The sequence below is a fragment of the Mirounga leonina genome, unplaced genomic scaffold, assembly GCF_011800145.1.
Source record: "Mirounga leonina isolate KUSES-001 unplaced genomic scaffold, KU_Mleo_1.0 Mir_366, whole genome shotgun sequence".
Lineage (NCBI taxonomy): Eukaryota > Metazoa > Chordata > Mammalia > Carnivora > Phocidae > Mirounga > Mirounga leonina.
Window position 1 is genome coordinate 2,849,793 of NW_023270709.1, and position 9,634 is coordinate 2,859,426.

Sequence of the window (9,634 nt, forward strand, 5' to 3'; positions counted from 1 at the left end):
GAGGAGGGAGGCTGAGATGACTCTGATAGTGAGTTTAGATGACTGCATGTCTAATTTTAGGAGACAGTGGTTAAATCTGCTGGAGAAGGACATCTTAATGGGAACAACTGCATCACACTCACACACACCGGCTCTGAGGAGTTTTCTTTCTTAGAGATCCTTTCTACCTTCCTTCCCACATTATTTATCTGTTAAGGGGGAGGCAGGGAAGAAAAGTTTCCTATTCTTCCTCTAGCTGAGCATTTCCCAATGAACCTTAGATATTGTCTGGCCCCAATCCCCAATCCTCTGGTATTAGAGATAGTAAAGAGTAACAGAATAAAACTTTGGATAATAGCCGACATTTTAAGTTCTCTTTGATTTTTTGACAAAGTAAATGTAAAGAATCCAACACTGCAGAAATAAAGGTCACCTACAATTAAATGTGAAAAAACCTTTGAGGGTAATAATAATTTTGTCAGGATATTAGAAAAATAGATTTCTTAATAGGCATAATGGCATAGAGGGCTTTTTATCTATATAAGTATAAGATGAATTTAAAATGTTCATGGAAGGTTTTTACAAAATATCACATTCACACATTTCATCAGTTCACAACAAAATGCAAAAGTGTCTGTTGTATAAAATAAAAGATTTAATCGTAATAACCATGTTAGAAATCTCCCCAGTTGCCCCTGGGAACACTGCCTCCCAGACTGGAGATGTGCCTGTTACTGCCATCTGTTTCAATGTCCCCATTTGGATGCTTCTGGTGATGGATTCCTGTCCAAGACATAGAAGCAGGTAACAAATCCAGACTGGTAAGAAATGGAAGCCCTAATAACTATAAAACCCCAGCACAGAAACAAAAGCCTCTTGCTGTGTCTGGCAGTCCTCATTACCTTGTCAGAGTCAGGATGCGGCTCCAGGTTTCCTGCTGTAATGAAATTATATGGGGCTATCACTGGAGAACACGGCCACCACAGAGGACGAGGCAGGGCTCAGGCATGCATGTTTTAGTCAGGTGTCCCTGCCCAAGAAGTCTGTCTCCTGTCAACTTCTCTTACCCAAAGCCTCTACCCTACTGATTTCTAACATCTCCATTGCTTTAAGAAAAGGCACTTGGAGACTGCTCTTAATTTGTCTGCTTTTGTCACCAACAGTCTTTTGTCTTTTTTCTCTAACCTCTGCATGATGGGAGCTGAAGAGCAGAGGGATCAGATTTCAGTTGAACATGTGTTTCACTGTACTGAAATGTGCACTGCTTAATAGAGTAAACACCAGTATCTCTGAGGGCCAGGAGATGAATTCAGCGATCAGTATCAAAGAGTGCTGGAGCTGTAAACAGTAACTGGCTATTTTCTGAGAAAAGGTAGAGCTCCTTTAAGACAAAGTCTTCCATTCTCAAGGAAGACTAGAGATCACCTTCTAGCATCAACGAGGTCAAGAGAATAAATCATTCTCTAATTTTTTTTTCTTTTCTTTGCATAGGAAAGATGGGTTGAACTAGCCTCTTATAAAATGTAAAACAAACAAACTTAAAAAACACTTTGCTGCCATTTTAAGTTTCTCTTTGATTTTTTGACAAAGTAAAGGTGAAAGATCCTATAGTGCAAAAATAAAGGTCATCTACAATTAAATAAATGTTAGAAGAAACAAGACAAGAAATGAGGAACGTTAATATTCTTTGTATGGGTTTGAAATATATGAGAAATTAAGACTGTTTTATTTAAAAATCAATAGCTTGGATCAATCTTGCAGGCAATGGTATATAATAAAGAGGGAGAGGAAAATCTACCCAGCATTGCTTTTGTTATTAAACTGTGTAAACTTTACCATTCTAAAGAGGCAACTGCAGTAGTGAATATAAAAACATACTTTAAGTATGGCAATAATAATAGATGCAAACACGTTCCCCTCATCCAGTTTTTCTTTTACTCATAAGTCCTGCTGATAATCCTGAAAATGATATATTCTCCTTTGTAATGATGGATGAAGACCAACTGTCCTCTCCCTTCCTTCTCACTCCTAATACATGATGAGATTCCTATGTTCAAAGCCCTGTGATGGGTTTCCTGAGCCTGATCATGCTTTGTTAACCTTCAGAAACCAAAGCTCTTTATCTAAAAGCAGATTTAATGCAACATTCCTTTCTTCATTGTACTTTGTGTATATATAAAATGTCCCAAAAGACATAATTTATTTTCCATATCTTCTTTATACATTTCCTTTTAAAATATTTTATTAAAAAGTTAAATGCAGTAACCCAGTTTGCATTCTTTAACTCAAAATGTTTATTTATTTACACATAAACTAATTACAAAAATTTTTTGCCCTATGTGATACATGGATATGTTTTGAAATCTCCAGAAAAGAGAATAAAGTACTTCCTGTAAACTTACCCAGGACATATAAATAATAGCAAAATAACTGAAAGTCTAATACAATATATTCATTCATCTGTCCCAAATGAAATTTTTATGTTATTTCTCCTTTTTTTAAACCAGGAGAGAAATTTGCAGTAATGTATATTAAATCAAATATTTACTTCTGAAAATTTCTAAAACTTTCTGTACGGTTAGAGATAATGGTTTAAAAAATGACTAAATGCCTACTAAGAAGACTTTTAAACATAGATTTTGAAGCACTGGTCTCAGGTTTATGGCATTTTATTGACAATTTAAAAATAATTTTAATATTTGTGAAGTTGGAGCACTAAACTATTATATTATGAAGACCATAGAAAAATTTTTATGAATTTTACTTTCACCATCTCTCTATTTTAAATTAAAAAGAAAATAAATGAAGTTTAGGTTAGGGGAAATATTCAGTAAATGTTAAAATTTCAATTTGAAAGCCACATAAAAATTGAGTAATAATCAAAGAGCAATATGTATGTTAAATAACTCTACTAAAAACAATTTTCACATGTTTCTAAGACTTAGAGGGACTTTATTGTTATTTATACATGTTTTGAATTTTTATATTTATATTTTTTCATTTTTATTCCTCCTCACACATTGCTTTAATAAAGTCTTTATCACTTGTATGTTTTATTCTTTTAAACTGTCTTTCAGATTTTATGTTTTTGTTGGGATTGAAATGAAATTCTTTAGGATTAAGCATTTTCCTTGGGAAAAATAAAAAGTATTAGGAAGGCAACAATTTTGGACAACCTTTTGATTAGGACTAATTCAAAGATTTATAATTTCTAGGAAAAAATTAGGATACTTTAACCCAGCAAAGAGATTCAAATTGCATTTTATAATAATTAATAATTATGTTCTCTGTTGAGTATTTTAAGATTTAAGGAGAGGAAGAGTTCCAAGAGACTGATTTTGAAAATACATTATTACATTTGGCCAGCAGGGGTCACAAAAGAATATGCAATGATTTTGGAACAGTTTCTTTTTCTTAATAACTCCGGTATGGCAAACATTGATCATGCTCTTGATGATAAAAATAAAACCACATTTTCAGAACTGGGAAAAGTGAAGTTTGAACTAGATTCATAAAGTCCCCTAGATTATTGAAAAAGAGAAACAATAGAGATTTGAAGAAATGCTTCTGGATATGGATTTTTTTTTTTAGGTCTTTAGAAAATGACTTTAGTTATAAAGGACCATATATTCTTTGATTACATTTATATGAAATGTCTCAAATAGGCAATCTGTAGAGACAGGAGGAAGTAGGTGGTTGCTTACTGCTGAGGTGTGTGGTGGAATGGAGGTTTGAGGGTGATGGCTCAGGGGAGTAGGGGCTCTTCGGGATAAAAGAACATTCTAAAATTGTGGTGATGGATTTACTACTCTGTGAATTTATTAAAAAAACCATTGTGTTGTACACTTCAAATGAATGAATTATATGCTATAAAAACTATGTATCAATAAAGCTCTTGGCTTTAAACATACGGTGCTTTCAAAATCTTAATGTGGAAAACTCCAAATTTATTTTCTAGTGAGTATTAATGGATTTTTGGATAATCAATTATAATATGAATTAATGATTTAAATTTCTGTCAGTGATTTCATTTCAAACAAATGTAGATTAATTTATGTTATTTCACGTGAACCCAAAATAGTTTATCAGGAGCCCTGGGAGAGAACAAGTCAGCCAGGAGAAACTCCCTGGAGAGAGGAGAGCAGAGCTTCAGGTTTTGAGCCTGTCTTTTGCATGAGCTCACTGGGTGGCTTTGGGTAATTTGCTTCACCTTTCTGGATTTATTTTTCTTATTTGTAAAATGACTGGTTGAGTTTTATCCTTCAGGTGTCATTTTAGCTCTGCAGATGACATCGAATCTTAGTCCATTTGCTCATTTGTGACTTAGTGGAAACTTAGAAGCTTGTCTGTTAATTTCCAGCAAACTCTGTATAACATTTATACATTATTTGAGTGAGGATGGAGAAACAATTTTATTGTCTAACATTTGCTAAGCCTGCTTTAGAAGCAGATGTTTGAACCTTGCTAAATTACTTGGATTTGGACGTCTGAATAAAACATTACTTATGTTTTAAAGTTTTAATAAAATTAGCTTTTTATTAAAAATACTTAATTAAAATTATAAGAATTTCCAAAACTGGAATTTTATGTGTAATAAATGATATAGCAGGCAGTCATATTCATATATATATTTAATAAGTTATAGTCTAATTATGCCCCTTGACTTTTTAACTCACCATTTTTAAATTTAGAGAAGTGGTGATATGTATTTTTCTGATACAGGAACATTTTCAGAGAAATGTGTTTTGAATCATAGAAAAAAAATTCCAAATTGATTAACTTTTTATTCTGTATTTCTTTTTGAAGAAAGATCTCTTGTGGTTCACTCTTGAATTCTCTCATTTCACTGGATCTTTACACAGCCAGTAATTGTAACATACTAGCTTTTTTTTCCTCTCTCTCTCTTAAGGATAATCCTTTAAAGACATGAGAACAAAAAGTTATCTGTCTGGCTCTCCCAAATATGTACAATCTCACAGTAATGTCTAGCTCTCCTAGCAGACTGGAGATAAGATGATAAAGTAGGTGAAGTATGCCCTGACAATTTTTACTTTGCCAGTTTTAACTCAGCTCCTCAATTATTTCCTTTCTTTGTTTTATTGCTTACCAACAGCATCCAGAACACAAAAAGAAGGTTGAAAACCACCAAAAGCATCAAAGTAGAAAAGGTACAAAGCCTTGAGGAAATAGTCTTCCTTGCTCATGTGTTTATTACATATATGTTAGTTTGCTTTTCTTTAGTTCATACAGTCTGATGGTAGTGGCCATGTCTGTCTCATGTCTCTTGAGGCTTATTTCTTTGATGTTAAACATTTCAACTCTCTGAATGTGTAGAGCACCTCTCATTTATAGGGAGAATGTAGAATCTTAGAACTGGCAAAGTACTTTGAAGCTACCTGGTCAATCTTCCATCCAATAAGACAAATGCTTTTATTAAACTCATTCTGCATTAAGGATATGGCATTTTTTTTTCTAGGAACAAGTGGCCACTACACTGCTTTAGAGCGATGAACTGCTTTTGTGTAATCATAGCTAGACCTCTCTCATAACACAGGGGTGACTCTCTAGTTGTCCAGTCTGCTCATCCAGTGCTCAGGGCATTTAACTCTCCCACTGGAGTGTCCCACTATTTCAGAGCCAGACTATGGTGTCTTAGACTGGAGGAGAAGGTCACCACTGAAGACCCTTGTTGCCTGTCCAGGTACAAAACTGCTCATCTGAGCAGTGGTCTTCTATTTACATATAGTACTTATAGTATAATATATAATACTAATTAATAAGGCCAACCCTACTAGCATGTTAAATATATCTTCTTACTTTAGGATTATGAGCACAAATGCATTAGGCACTTGCTGCATGCAATTCCAGTATACTTTTATCAGGAAAAGTTGATTTAAGAAGCTTCTTTGTCACAATCAAAAAGCACTCATTTGCAGTTAAAGGAACTATGATACTCTATGGTTAAAATGCAAAGAATATTGCTTAGATTTAAGTTCTATCCTCTGGTTGCTTATAATTTATACAGTAAGGAGATTTGGAATTATATTGTAATGATTCAGAGATGGCAAAATAACATTTTCTTTCTTTTTTCTATTATGTTCAGTTAGCCAACATATAGTACATCATTAGTTTTTGATGTAGTGCTCAACGATTCATTAGTTGTGTATAACACCCAGAGCTCATCACAGTTGTGTATGATTAGTTAAATGATTTGTGTGAAAATCATGTTGGGTATTTATGTAAAAATCATCTTACCGATCTAAAGCAGTCAAAGATGGTGATTGCATTCTTTTCTCTTTCTATTCTGCCTTCCAGGTTTTTTGAAGTGAATGGAAGCTAAATCATAGAATGAATGAATTAGTGACAGAATAAATGAATGAAAAGTTACACTGTATACATGCCTATATACAGGCAGACAGACATAAACAGCCTGCCTTTCTGATACCCATGCAATAGGAACTACAGGGGCACATTTCCTTGACCCTGAAGTAGACCAGGAAGCTCAACACATGGGACCTAATGTTGAAGAGTGACAGGAAAAACAAAGTGATTAAGGCATTAGTCTAAGTATTTCAACATTTAAGTGTATATATTCAGATTTCAATGCGAGCATCTGGATGTTAGAGCTTCATTTTCTTTACTACTATTCATTTACGTGTCCTAGAGGACATAGATAGAACCTATGCTCAGAGAGGACAAAAATAATGAGCATGTGACATTTTAAAATCAGGATTAGGAGAAATTTTGAGAAGTAGAAATAGTGTAATTATGTAAACAATTTTGTTTTACTATTTTAAGAACATGAGATCTTATTGCATATTTCTTTAAAACATACTCCACCCCCCTGTGTTTAATTGAAAAATAATTGGCATTCATCACTGTGTAAGATTAAGGTGTACAGCATGATGGTTTGATTTACATACATTGTAAAATGATTACTACAATAGGTTCAGCTAACATCCATCTCATATAGATATAAAAAGAAAAGAATAAAGAGGAAAACATTTCTTATTGTGAAGAGAACTTTCAGGATCTATTCTCTTAACTTTCCTGTATATCACATAGCAGTGTTAGCTATAGTCCTCATGTTGAACATTACATCACTAGTAATTGCTTATCTTATAACTGGAAGTTTATACCTTTTGACCACCTTTCTCCAATTCCCCATCCCCACACCCTGCCTCTGGGAACCACAAGTCTAATTTCTTTTTCTATATTCATAGAAAATTCAGGTTTTCTTTCTTTTTATTTTTCTGATTCCATATATGAGATCATATAGTATTTATCTGACTTATTTCACTTAGCATAATGCCTTTAAAATCCACTCATGTTGTCAAAAATGGCTGAATAATATTCTATTATGTCCCCCCCCCCCACACACACACCCTATAACTTCTTACCATCCATAAATGAACACTTAGGTTGTTTCCGTGTCTTGACTATTGTAAATCATGCTGCTGTGAACATGGGGATACAGATTTCTTCTCGAATTCGTGATTTTGTTACCTTTAGATATATTCCCAGAAGTGAAATTGCTGAATCATATGGTAGTTTTATTTTAATTTTTTGAGGATTCTCCATTCTGTTTTCCGTAGTGGATGTACCAGTTTACAATACCACCAATGGTGCACAAGGGCTTCCTTTTTTCCACATCCAGGCCAGCATTTGTTATATCTTGTCTTTTTGATAATGGCCATTCTACAAGCATGAGGTGATATTTCACTGTGATTTTAATTTGTATTTCCCTAATGATTAGTGATGTTGATCATCTTTTCACATATCTTTGGCCTTTTGTATATTTTTGGAGAAATGTCTATTCAGGTCCTTTGCCCATTTTTTAATTAGGTTATTTGTCTTTTTGCTGTTGAGTTGTAGGAGTTCTTTATATGTTTTGGGTATTAACCCTCTATCAGATATACGGTTTGCAAATATTTTTTTTTCATTCCATTGGTGGTCTTTTCATGGTTATTGATGGTTTCTTTTGTTGTGCAGAAGCTTTGTAGTTTGATGTAGTCCTACTTGTTTATTTTTTGTTGTTGCTTGTGTAGGTGTCATATCCAAAAACTCATTACCTAGAGCTTTCTTCCTATTTTTTCTTCTGGGAGTTTCATGGTTTCAAGTATTAAAATTAAGACTTTAATTCATTTCATGTTAATTTTTGTGAGTGGCATAAAATATGGGTCCAGTTTCATTCATACATGTGAATATCCAATTATTTCAGCACCATTTATTGAAGAGACTGTCTTTTCTCTATTGAGTATTCTTGGCTGCCTTGTCAAATATTAGTTGACTGTGTATGCTTAGGTTTGTTTCTGGGCTCTTGATTCTGTTCCATTGGTCTAGTTGTCTGTTTTCATGTTAATACCATACTGTTTTGATGACTATCACTTTATAGTATAGTTTGAAATCAGAAAGTTTGACAATTCCTGCTTTGTTTTCCTTTCTCAGGATTTCCTTGACTATTTGGGGTCTTTTGTGGTTCCATATAAATTTTAAGAGTGTTTTTTCTATTTCTTAAAAAAATGCAATGGAATCTTGATAAGGACCACATTGAATCTAAGGATGGTTTTTAGTATTTTAACAATATGAATTCTTCCAATACATGAACACAGGATACCTTTCCATTTATTTGTGTCTTCTTCAATTTCTCTCATCAGTGTCTTAGAGTTTTCAGCATAGAGCTCTTTCCTTATTTTAAAGTATTTTATTGTTTTTGATGCTATTGTAAATAGAATTTGTTTCTTTATTTCTTTTCAAAAATTTCATTATTAGTGTATAGAAACACTACTGATTTTTGTATGTTAATTTTGTATCCTGTGACTTTACTGAATTCACTGATTAATAATTTTTTGGTTGACTCTTAAGGATTTTCTACATATAAAATCATGTCACCTGCAAAAAGAGACAATTGTGCTCCTTTGTTTCCAATTCTGATACTTTTTATTTATTTTTCTTGCCTACTTGCTTCAGCTAGGACTTCCAGTACTATGTTGAATAAGAATGGTGAGAGTGGGCACTCTTATTTTGTTCTTTTTTTTTTTTTTTTAAGATTTTATTTATTTGAGAGAGAGAGAGAATGAGGGAGAGCACATGAGAGGGGGGAGGGTCAGAGGGAGAAGCAGGCTCCCCGCCGAGCAGGGAGCCCGATGCGGGACTCGATCCCGGGACTCCAGGATCATGACCTGAGCCGAAGGCAGTCGCTTAACCAACTGAGCCACCCAGGCGCCCCTTATTTTGTTCTTAATCTTAGAGGAAAACCTTCCAACCTTTCACCATTGAGTATGATGTTCACTGTGAGCTTGTCATACATAGTCTTTATTATGTTGAGATACGTTCTTTCCATGCCTAATTTATTAAGTGTTTTTATAATGAATGGATGTTGAATTTTGTCAAATGCTTTTTCTGTATCTACTGAGATGATCATATGATTCTTTTTTTTCATTCTATGAATGTGATGTATCATATTGATTGATTTGCATATGTTGAACAAATTTAGCATCCCAGAGATAAATCCCATTTGATTGACCATTGTGAATGGACCTTTAAATGTGATGCTGAAATCAGTTTGCTAGTTTTTTATTGAGAATTTTTGCATCTGTACTCATAAGAGATATTGGCTTGTAGTTTTCTTTTCTAGTAATGTCCTTGTCTGGTT